An 18,164-nucleotide genomic window follows, 5' to 3' on the forward strand; every position below is an offset into this window, starting at 1 on the left:
GGAGAGAAAGACACAGAAACATCAATCAGTTCCTGCATGTGCCCTGACTGCGGATCGAACCGGCAACCTCTGCTCTTCAGGACAATGCTCTAACCATCCAACCCCCCCGGCCAGGGCAACAAAGTCGTCTTATTCAGGAAAGACTTTTGGCCACAACTCTGACATTTGGGCACCCCTATCTGCAAGGGTGGCTGAGCCATTAGAGTGTTTTGATTTGTCTCTCGTTAGTAGAGAGACAAAAGGGAGGAGTAGAGAAGGTATCCAGTGAGCCCCCTTTTAATAGATGAGCTAGCTGAGACTCAGAGGTTATGACACTTGCCCTTGGTCACACAGCTCTTAGTGCTGATATGGTGATCAAACCATGCCCTCCTGGCCCCAAGCATGTGACTTCAACCACTAGACCACACTGCCCTGCGGCCAGTCGACTCAAACTTATTCTTTGCATCAAAGGTATTTCCAGTTGTAGCCAAATCAAGAGAAATCCTCTCCTCTGCTCACCTTCTCGTAGAGGCACTAATAAATAGCGCAGGGAGGGAGTCTGAGTACACTCCAGAATAATCAAAGTTGACCTCCCTGTCAACCCATTTTTAATGCCACACTCTTAACTACACGCCTTTAGTACAGAAGCCTGAGTGTGTGTATGTGTGTGTGTACACACATACTCATGCATACACACATTTTTTTTTACTATATTACATTGACTTGTTTCTTTTACTTCTCATTCTTAAAAAAAGGTGATTAAAAGTTTAAATGATAATTCTTCTACATATACACCTTTTATTGAATTTATTGGGGTGACATTGGCTCACGAAACCATACAGGTTTTAAGTGTACACTCAACAAAACATCCTCTGCACACCACACAGTGTACCCGTCACCCCAAACAAAGTCTGTTCCCGTCCCTGTTTCCCTCCCCCGGCGCCGCTCCACCTGTCCCCACACCCCTTCCCTCTGGCTGTCCCCACACTGTTACCTATGTCTCTGTGTTATAAATATATATAGGTTAATCCCCTCACCTTCTCTCATCCAGCCCCAACCCCGTCCCTCTAACAGCTGTCGGTCTGTTCCATGTGTCCATGCCTCTGTTTCTGTTCTGTTGTCCTCTCCCCAGCTCTTCCCACGGCTGGCTCCTCTCACACCATTAGGCCCCCATCACTACCACTGGTCACTGTCATCCGTGAGGGATCACACGGCTGTTTGCTGATATATTCTTTGTCAGTCTTTTCCAATACACCATTTGTAGTCTCGAAGCAGATGGTTAATAAATATTTGTGAATTAGTGAATGCATGAATGAATGAATGAATGAATGGATAAGGAGGGAAAGAAAGAGGAAGGAAACACATGGCAGCTATATCCACACACACAGAAAACCATCACTAGCAACAGGATCATCTTCAGCCGGCGAGATCGACGTGGCTGCGGAAGACACAGCAGTCTCTTCTGAGCCTGGTGCTGGCCCACATCTTTGTGTTTCTGGCTCAGCCCCCTGTCACCTGTTTTCTGAAGCATCAGCTGTCCTGAGAGTGGACCACGCAACACTTGGCAGGTCCCTCTCTGAGCATCGCAAGGCATTAGCCCTCCAGAGGTTGAATAAACCAAGCATCAGCTCGATTAGAAGCAGCATTTCTCCTTGCTCAATTACAAAAGAATTTTAAGGTCAGCTAAGCTACTAGCTGGCACCGTGCACCTCAGAGCAGTTGAGGACCCAGGAATGCCTCAGAGTGTACTGTGAGGGGGATGGAGAACCTTATAGGCAGGCGGGGTTCAGGTGCCTCTCCCGGCATGGTCGGTATTTGGTCTCTGGAAAAGTGTTCACTAAGAAGAGATCTGCTATGGGGATCACAAGTATAACTCAGCCTCCTCATCTTATAAATGGGAAGCCCAAGGCCCGGAGCAGTGGACAGGTTTAACTTGGAGCACACATCTAGCTGGTTGCAGAGGAGACAAGAGTCCCCTCTCCGGGCTCCTGGGACAGTCTTGCCCCTCCTCACCTCAGCTGCTCACATGAAACATCTGCAGAAGTGCATTACTCCTTTCTGTCCCCAGGGACACTTCGCAATGAATTACTTTTTCATTATATAAAATATTAAAGAGCGAACTTCCTGCTAAAAAGAGCTCATTATCAAGCACAGTCGTGGACTATAGTGCAGTGGTCCCCAACCTTTTTGGGCCACGGACTGGTTTAATGTCAGAAAAAATTTTCACGGACCAGCCTTTAGGGTGGGATGGATAAATGTATCACCTGACCGAGAAGCGTTAAGAGTGAGTCTTAGACAGATGTAACAGAGGGAATCTGGTCTTTTTTAAAAAATAAAACATTGTTCAGACTTAAATATAAATAAAACGGAAATAATGTAAGTTATTTATTCTTTCTCTGCGGACCAGTACCAAATGGCCCATGGACTGGTAACAGTCCACGGCCCGGGGGTTGGGGACCACTGCTATAGTGGTTTGCATGTAATATCCAATTTCCTTAATGTTATACTCAGGGATAAAGATAACATGACCACCCCTCGCCCCCCAAAAAAGAAAAGTGTAACAGTCTGAGAAAGGAAAGGTAAATTTTATAAGAATGATATTTTCAAAGTGCATCTGTTTCTTCAGAAAGCAAAAATATTAACCCGATGCGATGCCATCCCCATACTCCGATAAGACAGAGAGGAGACCGGACACTGTCCCGTGTCACTGATGACGATGAGGACCAGCGTCCCTGAGTCCCTGATCACTGCCCCGTTTCCCCAAGGCGTCACTCTCAGGGCTCCGAGGACTCTCACTTCCCGCCCCTCCGTCCTGCACATCAGCCGTCAGAGTCGGCAACCTGCATTTTTCAGAAAAGCAATCATTATTCTTGTTTCAAGAAGCAATTCTCGAGGTAGCTTTGCAAGAAAACTTACTCAGCAGTGATTGTTTTAAAAATGAGATTTGGGAGAAACAATTTCAGAATTATGGAGAGGCCTGTCTCAAGCACGGCAAATATAGGCCATCGCAGAAGACATTTCTCTGGGCCATATGAGCCGTGGCTGTTCTCAGACTTGAAATGCACGGACGCAAACTGCCAGGCTGGATTGGCGCTGCCTGGCAGAAGGCATTTTTCCTCTGAAATGAGTCTCCTCCAGGATCCTCGGGGCAACTAATTGAAATTCAGCGAAGGGTCGAGACCTTGGGTAGGAGACAAAATTGGAGCAGATGAATTCTCGCAATGAGATCCCGAGCTCTGTGCAAGCAGCTCGAGGGACGGGAGCGGAGGCGGCCGCCACCCCCGGAGCAGCCCTGGCCTGGCCGTGCTGACAAATCGGGCGCTGCAGACCCAGGGGCGTCTGGAGCTCCTCCAACGTGTGAGCTTTGCCGGAGGAGTAGGAATGACACGGAGGTGTTTCTGCACTTGGGGGAGAGGGGGCAGTGTGTCAGGGGCAGACTCCAGCTTGCACTGCCCAGATAGGAGATTTTTATTAGGAAACACAAGAAAGCCCTTTGTTCTTGTGTTTCTTTCTATTCTTCTCCTTCCCCTCCTCACTTGTTAACAGTGTTGGCTTTCTAGAGAATTTGGGTGTGTTGTCACGTTGGGAAGGCTTCCTGTCTTCAGATGAACTATAGGCCACCTGGAATGATGAGGTCCAGAAATGGAAGGCGCTGGTGTAAGCTCACTGATAGCTTTTTCCCCAACTCAAGTTTCTGTCAACAAATAAACAAAAATGTCCACGGGGACGGGCTCCCTAAAAGGGACATCTTTTTTTTTTTTTTTTTTTGTATTTTTCCGAAGTGAGAAGGGTGTGGGGAAGCAGATAGACTCCCACATGCGCCCGACCGGGATTTATTCTGCATGCCCATCAGGGGGCGATGCTTGGCCCCTCTGGGGCGTTGCTCCTCTGCAATTGGAGCCATTCTGGCACCTGAGGCAGAGGCCATGGAGCCGTCCTCAGCCCCTGGGCCAACTTTGCTCTAGTGGAACCTTGGCTGCGGGGAAGGGAAGAGAGAGCTAGAGAGGAAGGAGAGGGGAAAGGGTGGAGAAGCAGATGGACGTTTCTCCTGTGTGCCCTGGCCGGGAATCGAACCCGGGACTCCCACACGCCGGGCCGACACTCTACCACTGAGCCAACCGGCCAAGATGCTAAAAGGAACTTCTTAAGCGAATACCTGCAGAGCTCGATAGACTGTCGGCAGTGGGCGGTGCTGGAGGGAGCAGGGCCGTTGGCTCATGTGGTAGAGATTCTCACCAAAGAGCCAGGCTCGGAGGTCCTCTTTCCATGGTGGGTTCCGTAACCTGACCCACACTCGCAAACCATGCCCATCATGGGACACATCCCAGAAATCTGTCTGTCCTGGTGTGATTTGCGTTTCAACACCGCACTGTGACTGCCCTGTGAGTATCCATTCGTCGGCTCTTGTCATTTCACAGCCTCAGGGTGTTCCCAGCATCACCACAACGTTGGGTGGCCATTCCATTGCCTGGGTTCTTTTAACTCCAGGTTGCTTGTTTTCCTCTGTGTCTATCCTGATTTAATTCATATCCATGTATTCAACAAAATTCATGCAGTGACTTTGCTGGATGCCATACTAGGTGCTGGAGATACAACAGGAATGCGATAGATGTCCCTTCAAGGGCTCCTATCCAGTAGGACAAACAGACACAGTAAGGAGGAGTCGTAAGACCATGGTGTGCGTGCCACTTGGTGGAGGTCGGGGTGCTGTGGAGCATAGAGGAGATCAGGGAAGACTTCTAAGAGAAAAGTGCAGCTCAACTCAGTCATAAGGGATATATCAATATTACTGCTTGGAATGGGGGGGTGGGGGAGAATGTTCCAGGCAGAGGACACAGCAGGAGCACAGGCTAGGATTCAAGTTGAAAATGTGGAAAGTGCAGAAAGAGATGTCTGTAATCTCATCACCTGAGCAATTACTGGTAACATTTAGCCCCCCGCCCCATATTTGTTTTATAGAATTCTACCCCTGCACAGTGCCCCCTCCCCTCATCGATGTCCTCTACCTGCCCCAGAGTGGTACATTTGTTACAATCCCTCAAAATCCATAGTTTATATTAGGGTTTACTCTTAGTGTTGCACGCTATGGGTTTGAACAAATGTACAGTGACAGGTGGCCACCATTCTAGTATCATCCAGAGCAGTTGCCCTGCCCTAAAAGTCCCCTGTGCTCTGCCTCTTCATCCTTCCCTCACGGCGTCTGCCAGCCATTCACCTTCTTACTGTCTCCTAGCCCGTCTTTTCCAGAATGCCTAATGTAATTGGAATCATACAGTGTGCGGCCTTTTTAGATTGGCTTCCTTCACTTAGGAATACTCACTTAAGGTTCTCTCGTGTCTTTTCACGGCTTGTAGCTCATTTCTTTTTATCGTGGAATAATATTCTGTTGCTGGATGTACCATAGTTTATCTCTCCACTCTTCTACTAAAGGTCATATTTCTTCTTCCAAGTGTTGGCACTTATGAATAAAGCTGCTAAGAATATTTGTGTACAGATTTTGTGTGGACACAAGTTTTCAGGTCAGTTAGATAAATACCAAGAAGCGCAATTGCCGGATGAGAGTATGTTTAGTTGGGTAAGAAACTGTCAAACCGTCTTCCAAAGGGACTGTACCATTTTGCGTTCCCATCAGCAGCGAATAGGAACTCCTGTTGCTCCACATCCTAGCCAGCATTTGAATTTTTGCCATTCTAATAAGTGGGTAGTGTATCTTATCATTGTTTTCATTTGCAATTCCCTAGTGACATTTGTTGTTGAACATTTTTTTCATACACTTATCTGCCATCTGTATATCTCTGGTTCCCAGTGTCTTTTTTTTCTTTCCATTTTCTTTTTCATACTCTCCCAACCCCTCTTTAGTTTCACAGCCTGGTTTGTATCATTGTAGGCCATCTGCATAATAATACTAACATGTAACAGCTTGTAACAAGAGCTAATACTTGCTGAGCACGTGTGCTAACTGCATTCACGCATCCATTGCCGTAGCACGATGGTGAGTTCTGTCAGTCATTCCCAGTGTGAAAACCACGGAACTGGATGGTCTTGAACCTCCATTTTCTACTTTAAAAAGGTAATAATATCTCAATCTTCATTTACAGATGAGGAAATAGATACAGAGAGGTTATGTAAGTGGCCAATATGTTTTGTGTACTTAGCTCAAAAAGGCAGAGCTCTGATTTAAAACTGTGCATTCTGATTCTAGAACCTTAACCCTTAATCTTTACTTAGTATTTTCTCCTTTTAATGGGATCATACTGTACACAGTATGTTGTTGGTGTTAATGTATCACAAACATCTCTGGGTCAGCAGGCAGAGAGCTACCTCATCTGTTTTTTGCTAGATAATACTCCATAATGTGAATCTACATTTAGTCCCTTTACGTTGCATTTTGTGTGGTAGACATCCAATCATATGTAACTTCTTAAATTTTTTAAATTGATTGATTGATTTTTAGAGAGAGAGAATCATTGATTTGTTGTTCCATTTATTTCTGCATTCATCGGTTGATTCTTGTCTGTGGCCTGACCTGATCGAACCCACAACCTTGGTGTATCGGGATGACATTAACCAACTGAGCTACCCAGCCAGGGCCAATCCCATTTAACTTTATACCCTGGTTTCTTTCATTTAACTTTCTACAATCATTTCCCCTTGTCATTGTAAAGTCACTATCACATCTTTCCTCCTCTGAGTCGGTTGTGAAATAGAAAAAGGAGTCAGGTGACCCAGAATATTAGCTGTGTGGTTAGGCTGATCCACAGAACACGACGTGGATCGGTCCCTACCGCTTTCCTCCTGAGCTAACTGACCCAGGGAGAGGCTTAGCGGCTGAGATCCACGGGTCTCCCTGGCGGGGCAGAGCCCGCACCAATGAGCACATCACGGGGAGGAAAGGATGACGCAAGTCGTGCGGGCAGAATGACAGTTCATACTTCGCCCGCCCTGCATCACCTCTCCTGGCCACCCCAGAAGTGAAACATTGTTCCCTCTATGAAATGCGAGGGCAGGGGAAGCAGGTTCCTCTTATAGCTGACTGAACTGAAGCTCAAAGAGATTGGTGGGAGGCGGCCTACTCTGCTTCCCTGCCGTTGGAGTAGCCTCGTCCTGGTTAGTGATGCCACGTAACAGGAGGGCTCGAGCTGCCCCGTGAGGAGTTCTGTAATGTTAAGAATCCCACATCTTCAGGATCCATCTCTAGGGTGTCTTCCCACTAAGAAAATCTCCTTTAATATCTTGGCTGTCCTCACGCTTCCCTCTCAGACTCCAAAGGAGAGAACTGCTAAGAAGATTTAAGCTGTTACAGAATGTCAATTAGTTTATAATGGGGAAAATCTATAAGCCTTTTGGTGGCTATCTGGCAGGAACACAGGATGCAGGCATCAGGACTTTATGAATCAAGCACTGTATAAATGATTTACTGGGATAGCAAAAAACAAAAACAAAAACAAAACAAATCAAATCGCTCAGATTGCATCCGAAGCATCAAAAGCTGTTATTTGGGACAGAATCGTTTCTGTAGGGGAAAATAGCTACGTGGTATTTTCAGAAAGATGACACTTCTGTTGAGGCGGGTGAGCCTTCTACATTTTAAAAACATGGCACAGCAAGACTGCAGAATTGCTGCCATTCTCCTGATTTTCTTATGCGGAGTAGTATCTCACCTTTTCTATTGTGTTATCGTTTCCTTAAAAACATAATGGGAGGAGGCGGGGAGCCAGTGGAGCAGGTGATTGGAGGCCCTTACAGAACCAGGTCCCCAGGGAGAGGGTCACAGAGCTGCTCCCCCCCCACTCCTGTCATAGTCAAAAGCTCCCGGTCCCTTCTGCCAGCTTGGGTCTGGTGTGAATTGTTGCCCACTCAGGGTCTGCAGGGAGGTGAGGTTTGAGGCTGGAGTAGAGGTAGGAGCCAGTACCAGCGAGCCAAGTCCCTTTCCCGTCATTCACGTTTAGCTCCATCAGTGGGAGCCGAGAGGCTGATTTGTGTGCATCACCGAGGGGAACAGAGGCATTAGCGACAATAACCGTGCCGCCTGACACCTCGACAGCACTTTGCTGTGTGCCAGACACTGCTGTAAGCAATTTAAACATATGTCTAATTTTATGGGGAGCCTCTTGTTAGCCAGCATTCTCCCAAAGGAAATATTCACGTCGTAGAAAGTTTAAGCCAGACCAAAGTACACGACATTCACCTCCACTCCATACCCCACTGCCTAAATGGAACAACTTTTAGGTAAAATCAACAGAACTTTTGGGTAAATTTATGAAATGCTGAGCCATGATATTTGATACACACCCAGGTGTGTTCTCCTGCCTTCACTCACTATAAATGTTCTCGAAAAGGTTAATGAGCCCACTGGCCCAACAATAGACATAACCTCTAACCTACTGCCCAGCATTCGACCCAGGGCAGCTGCAAGATGGACCCACTGCACAAAGATACTTCAGGAGTCTTCCCAGTTTTCTTAAAGAATGTCCAGTCTCCGAAATGTTCAGTCACGTCTTTATTAGGCAAGCAAATTCCAGAACCAGTTCAGGTTTGATTTTAATGTAGAAATACCCTCAGATCTGAAAACACCAGAGGCTTAAAATGTTTCCAGTTTTCATAGCCAAAAATAGGCCGTGCACGACAGCTGTGGAGGTCAAGCAGGCCAAGTCCACACACCTCTGTGTCACTTATTGATTGTAGCAGTCAAGCAATATAGTGTTCACGGGCATTGAAGGTTTAATTTCTCTCTTTTTATTCTCTTGCTTTACTATCTCAAATAGGAAAATCTTATGAAAATATAATTTTTGCATCATTATCTATCTAGGACAAAGAAACACACATATGTGAAGACCATGGTAACATCCTTTCCTCTTGTGTGATATAGGAATGTCAGTTCCTGTCAAGTGGTAACAGATGTGTACTGCCTTTTTTTCTTTTCTTTTCTTTCTTTTTTTTTTTTTTTTTTTTTTTTTGTATTTTTCTGAAGCTAGAAACGGGGAGAGACAGTCAGATAGACTCCCGCATGCGACTGACTGGGATTCACCCAGCACGCCCACCAGGGGGCGATGCTCTGCCCCTCCGGGGTGTCGCTCTGTTGCGACCAGAGCCACTCTAGCGCCTGGGGCAGAGGCCAAGGAGCCATCCTCTAGCGCCTGGGGCAGAGGCCAAGGAGCCATCTTTGCTCCAATGGAGCCTCGGCTGCAGGAGGGGATGAGAGAGACAGAGAGGAAGGAGAGGGGGAGGGGTGGAGAAGCAGATGGGCGCTTCTCCTCTGTGCCCTGGCCAGGATCGAACCCGGAACTTCTGCACGCCAGGCCGACGCTCTACCACTAAGCCAACCGGCCAGGGCCTACTGCCTTTTTTTCTTTAATTTTTTTTTTTTCTGAAGCAGTGGGGCAGGGACAGGAAGGGAGAGAGGTGAGAAGCATCAACTTGTAGTTGCATCACTATAGTTGTTCACTGATTGCTTTTTCATATATGCTTTGACCTGGGGGCTCAAGCAAAGCCAGTGACCCCTTGCTCAAGCCAATGACCATTGGGCTCAAGTCAGCGACCTTGGGATCATGTTGATGATCCCACGTTCAAGCCAGAGACCCACACTCAATCCCGACCCTGCGCTCAAGCTGGCAACCTCAGGGTTTCAAACCCGGGATCTCATTGTCCCAGGTCGACACTCTATCCACTGTGCATCCGGTGTGCACTGCCTTTTCCAAACTTTGGGATCCTTGCGTATACTCAGTTCCTGCTCCTGAAAGACCAAAATACTCATTCCTCCCAGAATAATAATAATAAAAAACTCAACTGTTTGCTTCATAAATGCAGACCTCTCCAGAGATGCCCACATTATTTATGAGCCGCCAGGAACCTCAAAGAAGCAATACCTCCCACCATCGACTGTTCGTCCTTCACTCCTGAGCCCAGTAATGAATGGGGTTTATTAGGCATTGCTAATCCTCTGCAGTGTGGGAGGGGGGGTGAAACAGGTGGAATTATAAGGCTATGTTTTCTGCAGTCTTCTCAGAACCTATTAGTTGTTGTTGTTTTTTTATTTCTGTATGCTGTCAAAATATATGGTCCAGAATATTCTAACTAATAACTGCACTCCAGTCTCCATTAATGGAAACTCAAACAATTACCTTCCCAGAGCCTCCCCAGCAGCCAGCAGAATTGTTTTAACCAGGCAGGAGGAAAGACCGGCTCTGACCTTTCCCAGAAAACATGTCCCTGCTGCCGTATGACAGAAGCAGCGGCACTTTAACTCGTGAGTGGATGAAAATGACCTATAAATAGACCCTCTTACTGAGCTGTGGTGACTTTTTCTACATATTCTTTGTAATACACGCAAACCGCCTGTCTCCTTTCCCTGCTCCGTCCGGCTAAGGAAAACTAGGGGGCATAGTCGTTTGGGAGAACAGCTCCTCACCCAGCCCGTTCCTTGTGATCCTGGGGGAACAGCCAGTGAGGGTCTAACAGCCACTAAGACACCCAGCAGTGAGGGCGGCTCCAGCCATCTGGCAGTGGTCTCCCATCCTCGTGGCCCCAGGGAATCCTCCAGGGGGCTGAGCTGGGGTGCCAGCCTAGCCCCACCTATATCCAGAGTACTTCAGACCAGTTCCACCCTTGTCCTTTCCCGACCCCGTGAACCAGCACCTTCCCTCCTTGTGTTGGGGTTGGGTTTGCGTCCCCCCGACCATGGTTGAAGTTCGGTAAACGGTCCTTGTTAGCGACGTTGTGTTGGTAGTGATTATTGTTACTATACCGGCAGCACAGGGTGACGAGTGCTGAGCTGCCCATCCACCTCAACGTCCTGCTATGGGGGTTAGATGACATTGGAGATGTGAAGGAGCCTCATGAGCCAGAAGGTGCAGTAGGAGAGTGCACATTTCCACGGAAGGAAAAAGCCCTCAAAGGCAGACAGCCCACACCTGGCGTGTGTCCCCACAGTCTCTGGTTCCAGTTGGGTTCATGGATAACATCTGGTTATGTTATGCATCATGGATGATGTTATCCATATCAGCATCAACCAAGGAGTTGGTGAAAATGCAGGTGCCAGGGTACACTCACAGACATTCTGGCTCAGTGGTTCTGTGATGGGCCCCAAGAATCTGTACTCTCGACAGGCACCTCAGGTTATTTTCAGAGTGTTGGAGTGACGTACAGACTTGGAAAACATTGGTTTATAGGAGCAGTGTATACCGACTATGTTTGATAATATAGCTGTATGGTGGGGGGTTTTTTTGTTTTTTGTTTTGTTTGTTTTTTTTGCGACAGAGATAGAAGGAGGAACAGATAGGGACAGAGAGACAGGAAGGGAGAGATGAGAAGCATCAGTTCTTCATTGCAACACCTTAGTTGTTCATTGATTGCTTTCTCATATGTGACTTGACTGGACGGGGGGCTACAGCAGAGCCAGTAACCCCTTGCTCAAGCCAGCAATCTTGGGCTTTAAGCCAGTGACCATAAGGTCTTGCCTATGTTCCTATGCTCAAGCCAGCGACCCTGCGCTCAAGCTGGTGAGCCTGTGCTCAAGCCGGCAACCTCGGGGTTTTGAACCTGGGTCTTCTGCATCCCAGTGTGACACTCTATCCAGTGCACCACCGCCTGGTCAGGCTGGATGATTTCTTTAAATGTATACACCCTGCATTAGTGTAAGAGCACAAGGCCCTTGTGGGACCAAATAAGTCAAGATGCCTTCAGCCTCAGCCAGACACCTGTTTTCCAGGGTGCCTTGTCATACATACTTGCCTCACTGTAACAGGCCGGTGTGGATTTATAGTCCTACATTTAATTTAATTTCAACTGCTATTCATTAATCCTGATGATCTCACTTAAATTATTAAACAGTCATATTCCAATTTCGAGGGCACTAATTATATCCTTGAGAGGCTGTTATTATCTGGATGATCACATGCACTGAGCCAGCACCAGGCTGTTTTCTCCCCACTCATCAGAATTTTATTCTTTTTCAGGCATTTTTTTAGTTGCTGAGTGTGTGTGTGTGTGTGTGTGTGTTTCATATGACAAGATCTGGGAGCTGAGGAGTTAGGAAATACTAGAGAACATGGGTTCTCAGATTTTGGTGTCCATAAGGATCACCCAAGTGGAAATATGGTTAACATGCAGGTTCCCGGGCCCTGTGCCAGCAACAGTCCGGGTTCTCAGTCGGGGGTGGGGCCCGGAAATCTGCATAATGACCAGCTCTCTGAGGTTTTGTGGGGTTTTTTTGTATTTTTCTGAAGCTGGAAATGGGGAGACAGTCAGACAGGCTCCCGCATGCACCCGACCGGGATCCACCCGGCATGCCCACCAGGGGGCGATGCTGTGCCCATCTGGGAAATCACTCTGTTGCAACCAGAGCCATTCTAGCGCCTGAGGCAGAGGCCACAGAGCCATCCTCAGTGCCCGGGCCATCTTTGCTCCAATGGAGCCTCGGCTGCAGGAGGGGAAGAGAGAGACAGGGAGGAAGGAGAGGGGGAGAGGTGGAGAAGCAGATGGGCGCTTCTCCTGTGTGCCCTGGCCAGGAATCGAACCCAGGACTCCTGCACGCCAGGCCGACACTCTACCACTGAGCCAACTGACCAGGGCCTCTCTGAGAATTTTGATGCAAGTGGTCCTGGGAGCCCCATAGACACTGAAGCCCAAAAAGAGGAGAGCTCTTGTTTGGAGCCCTGCAGCTAATCCACAACCTACCTCTCTGCCCGTTGTAAGGATCAAATGAGCTGACAGATGAGAGAGCACTTTGGAAAGTACTCAGCACTATAAATGCAAGGAGGCAATTTTATTTTCAAGCCAGAACGTCCTTGTGACAGAAATGACCTGGTACTTTCTCTCTAAATTACCATAATCACCTGTTAGAGGCCCCAACCAAGCCCATAACTCTAAATTCACCAGGCATGGACTAAATTCCTCCTAAAATGTCCAATAAAAAAAGTGGTTTTTTTGATGTGAGAATGTGCTTGGGTCCCCCTGCCTGGTCCCCAGTCAGAAACAGACTTCTCTGTTACTGGTCTCATCTTTTCTGAGGTAGACCAGTATCTCCTCCATCCTGGGGGTTGCCTAGTTTAAAAGCCCTGCTCTTCAGCACACATATTTCTGGGGACATTTAAAACTCACCTGTGAATGTTTTTGTCCCCAAAGTGCTTCCTCCATATGAGCTCAGGGCCAACCACTTCCATGGCTTTGGACATAGAACAACTCAGATCAAGGCACCGGCTCAGTGTACTCACCTGCTTACGTTTGCTGCCAGTTTCCCCTGAGGCGAGGTGGGCACTTCTGATGGCCACCTGTGTGTACCCGTGCCACATCCACCCTGCTGCGTCATGATTAAGTAACTGGTCTGATCTCAGGAAGGTGTTTCCTGACACTGAATTAAAACCATCTTCCTTGCCACGTCCATCAGTGGGGTCTTTTTCTGCCCTGACCTGCCATGACTCCCGCCAGGTTTCGGAAGACCCTGTTTGTATCCCCACACTCAATTTCCTTTCATTGCAGAATAGATTTCTTTAAAAATGTGGTAGAGTAAGTTCAAGAACAGACACTCGGGTTCTAGTCACATTTCAACCTTTATTTTTAAATATTTCTTCCACACTCCTACAAATTCTACCCCCTAGCAAGCGCTCCACATGCAAAGAGCTCAGGTTTCAGGCATTTGCAAGTTCCCTGCAAGCAAAGGCTCTTTAAATCTGGAAGAAATCAAGGCTTTTCCACTGATGGCAGGAAGCCTGTATTCCCAGGCAGCGCAGCTTGACAGTTCAGGGGATTTCTGCAGTGTTTTCAGGAATGTCCACCCAGCCCACACATTTTAGAGATGAGAAATGGAGAGACCCATCAGGCACATTAGTCATCTGGCTGGTTGATGACAAAGTCCTGCCTTCATTGAGGGAGCACTTGCTGCTAGCCAGGCACAGCCCTGCGAGCTGTCAGGCCCCTCCAGGAGTCGGGCACACGGGCACAGGGTCGTACCCCCCAGCCCAGGCTGTCCCAGTGGGCACACTGCTGCTGGTAGGCCATCCTTTGTGCTCAGAGGGCAGGGCTGCAGCAGCAGGTAAAATCAGCTAGTTACGTCCTTTTCTTCATCTCGGCTGACTTAATATATGGGCTCCCTGGCCAGAGAGTTCAGTTGGATCGAGTGTCATCCTAATATGCCAGGGTTGTGGGTGTGTTCAATCCCCTGGTCAGGGCACATGCAAGAATCAACCAATGAATGTATAAATGGGTGAAACAACTAATTGATGTTTCTCTTCCTCTCTCTCTTTTTCTCTCTCTCTCTCTTTCCCTTTCCCCCTCCCTCTCTCCCCCTTCCTGTCTTTCTAAAAATCAATCAATAAATAAAAATTTAAAAATATAGATGGGCCAGAGCTCATCCTTGAATACATCGCCCATCTAGGGCTGTCAGATACCCACCCTGTTCTAGCGTTTTAGCTAATCACAGACACAGCCCATGCAGTGCACTCAACCAGACTGAGCAACATTTCTAGTCATCTAACAAAGGCATTTTCTCTCTGGACATTTTCTTTGAATGTTCACCAATGTCTATAGCCAACTTAATTGCAAAAGTCCACCTTTTCCAGAAATCAAATTTTACGACCACCAATCCCCCTGTAGAGCCTACTCCTTTTAAAACAGCATAATATGATGCATGTACAAATTTTTTTCTTTTTTTACAAAGACAGAGAGAGAGTCAGAGAAAGGGATAGATAGGGACAGACAGACAGGAACGAAGAGATGAGAAGCATCAATTATTAGTTTTTTGTTGCGCATTGTAGCACCTTAATTGTTCATTGATTGCTTTCTCATATGTGCCTTGACCGCGGGCCTTCAGCAGACTGAGTAACCCCTTGCTTGAGCCAGCGACCTTGGGTCCAAGCTGGTGAGCTTTTTTTTGCTCAGGCCAGATGAACCCGCGCTCAAGCTGGAGACCTTGGGGTCTCGAACCTGGGTCCTCGGCATCCCAATCCAATGCTCTATCCACTGCACCACTGCCTGGTCAGGCTGAGCAAAAATTTTTTTTTAAACCTAAATGCAAAATTTAAACCTTAAGTTGTCTGGGCTTTGAATCTTAGGCTTCTAAGAACCCTCCTCGCTTTAGAGTCGAGTGACACAGAGCTTGTACCTAACCTCTCTGTGCCTCAGGGAGTCAGATTGAGCTACTTCCTTAAAGAGCTGTGCAGATTGATGGAGAAATTGCGTGTAGAGGGCTTTGACCAGTGGCTGGCTCAGAGCAACCGTAGCGTAAGCATTCTGTGAGCATCAACCTGGGTTCCATACCATTGCTTGCCCTGAAACTCTTTCTCTGGCCCCTTTTCCTATTTTTTTTCCTTCAACCCCCTTTGTAGCTATACCTTAAAGACCTCAAAACTTAGACTATTGTAATTAATAATTCATGAAAGCAATAAAAAATGCCACCACTTATAGCATTTACTGTATGCCAGGGACTATGTATCGATCCTCACTGAATCCTATGAGATTGGCCTGATAATTACAGGCAATGGAACAGAATTAGAAAGATCCAGTTCATAACAGCGAGCGAATGACAGAGTCAGGGTCCAAACTCAGGTGTATTTGGCTCCAGACTAATATACTGTTATGTGTTGCCTCCTCTGTGATGGTAGGAATGCTGTGGAAGGATTTAATGCCTTTTACTTTCCTCAGTTATTTCTCACAGATCCATTCACTGCTGGCTCTTTGGCTTTGAAAGTCAGGGCCTAGGTTGAGCTCGGACGCTATACCCCCTTATCAGGACAACCAATGAAAAATTGGGTATTTTTCTGCCAGAATTCCCACAGTTGATTTGCTGAGGATTGTTTTTTCTCCCTCTAAAGCAGAGTGTGATTTTCTTTCCCTTCAACCTTCATGCCACTGGAAATTTTTAAATTATTCAAGACAGTGAAGGTTTATTATCTGCTGGAAGGCTGTAATATAATTGCAAGGTGTCATTTAAAGAGCTGTCTGTCTGCGTGAACTACCTTGTCCTGAATACCTGCTCCTGCATGGAGTGAGAAGATGTATATTTATCTATCAGCGGTGGTTTATAACTGCCTTAGATCAATCCTATTATTCTTCCTCCACGGCCCAAGCCCCAAAATAAATGTCTGGTGACGCGCGGAGCATTGCAATCATGTATGTATCATCAGTCGTTTATTTCTCTTCTGTCATTTGCATCATGATGGACAGCCGTGTGTTTGGGGGATATCATTTTCATTACAGTCTTTAATGCCTTTGTCTGTGTGCAGTACTGACTGGGATATTAATCACCCCAATTAGAGAATGCCCTTTCAAATATTATATCACCCCCAAGTCGTGCTGTTCACACCACGTTTGTCATAGAGATATAAATGCCAACTCTTGTTTTCTTCTGCCTTTTGACACCTGTCTCTATACAGAGAGAGATCCTTTTCTGGTGTTTATCTTCAGTGACAAGAGAAAATATCTTCACGGAGGGGTATGGGGAGGATACATGATCTTTTCCTCCATAAATGACTCATCAGTAAATTAACAATGGCACTGGAATAAAAAGTTCATTGAGAAACTTTTCCCAGGTATTGATATGAGAACAAGCAGACCAGCTTTGGTTCCAGCCCTGCCAGGAAATAGCTTTGTGACATTAAGCAAATTACATCATCTCTTTGGGCTTCAGTGTCTGCCTCTGTAAAGTAGGGGTGACTTTTCTGAAATCCCATCAAGCTTTCTTCAACCCTAGAACTTTAGAATGGCTTTTCTCACCTCTTCCCGAGTTTCAAGGTAGAATATGATACATAATAGTTGTCTTAGTGAATCTCAATTACTCCGTGTGGCACTAGGTTCCAGAACCACTAAAGTCTGAAATAGTATTGCCCTTGCACAAAATGACCTAATGGCTCTGTTTTCGGGAGCCCAGGTTTGGTATTGATACTTTTTTTCCCTCCATCTTCTCCTTGACTGCATTACTCGTAGATGTTTCTAATTCTTGTCACATCCATGTGTCTGTCCCTAGGAACCTTTTTCCCCTTCTAATTTGCTACTTCAAATCAGCTTTGGGGTACAAAATTCAGTATTTAAGTTATTCAAGTAGAGGTTATTTTATCTAAAATAGGGGATATCAGTTTTAGATAAATGAATAATCAAGGAGGGCTTTCTAGAGGAGGTGTCATTGACTAGTGGAGGACGTTCCCTGAGCTAAGGGGACAGCATAGTCGAAAGCACAGAGGCAAGGTGATTTATCAGTGATAGATTGATAGTAATGATTTTGGGGATCCTGTACCCCTTGAGTGACTGACTTCTGTGCTTCTCTACTGAGCTGTTTCCTAGCCCCTAAAGGGACATATTCCAACAAAGGATTCCAGGTGGGAAATGTAGCCTGGGAGAATGTAGTTCAGATTCTTCAGTGTCAGAATTTCCAGACATTTTAGAAATTCCAGCATGTCAACGTGTGTGTGTGTCAGTGGGAACAGAATATCTGAAATTCAAACTAGTGCAGAGAATGCAGCCTCTCTGATCAGCACGGTTACCAGTTACAGAAGTGCCATGACCCGCAGTCCCTCCTGAGTCCCTGGAGCTGCGCTGTCCCCCCCAGGAGCCAGGAGCCACATATGGCTGTTAAAGTTAAATGCATTAAAATTCAATACAATGACAAAGTCAGGTCCTCAGGTGCCCAAGATACATTTCATGTGTTCAGTAGCCTCCCGTGACTAGTGGCTACCATGTCGTCCCTCTTCTAATTCACAGTATAATTCAGAAGGGGCCATTTATTGGACACTTACTTTATGCGAGGTATTTAACTTACAGGACGCCACTAACTTCAGCAAGGGCCCTGGAAGGAAGACGTATCCCCTTTGCAGAGATGAAATGAGACGCAGAGAGGCTAAGTGCCATGCACAAGGGTACACAGGCAGGTTTGTGCTTCTGAAGCCCACTGACTCATTTGGAGAACATTTATAAAACACCTATTTTATATCTGTTCACCTGATGCCTGCATTTCTGACATCGGCCATTCATGGCCTGACACTGCACCCAGCTCCCAAACCCGGGCCCCGTGGCCTGTTTCTGGGCAGGGCTGAAATGAGGGGGAGAAAGGGAGAGGAATCCGAGGTGTAGGTCTGCAGGAGGGAAACCCCATCTTCACTGACAGACTGGCCTCCCAGCAAGCCCTCCCAGTTTCACCGTCTGTAAAATGAGGAAAATAACCTACATTTGTGACTTTCCAACTTTGTGTGTGTGTGTGT

At 46.8% G+C, this 18,164-nt stretch overlaps 1 protein-coding gene across 2 annotated transcripts in view; it reads left to right on the forward strand.

The window, feature by feature from the left end:
* GALNT10 (polypeptide N-acetylgalactosaminyltransferase 10) overlaps positions 1-18,164 on the forward strand; it is a 201,839-nt gene that overhangs the window by 117,060 nt on the left and 66,615 nt on the right. The gene's annotated exons all lie outside the window — the stretch shown is intronic.

This window comes from Saccopteryx leptura, chromosome 6 (assembly GCF_036850995.1).
Source record: "Saccopteryx leptura isolate mSacLep1 chromosome 6, mSacLep1_pri_phased_curated, whole genome shotgun sequence".
NCBI lineage: Eukaryota > Metazoa > Chordata > Mammalia > Chiroptera > Emballonuridae > Saccopteryx > Saccopteryx leptura.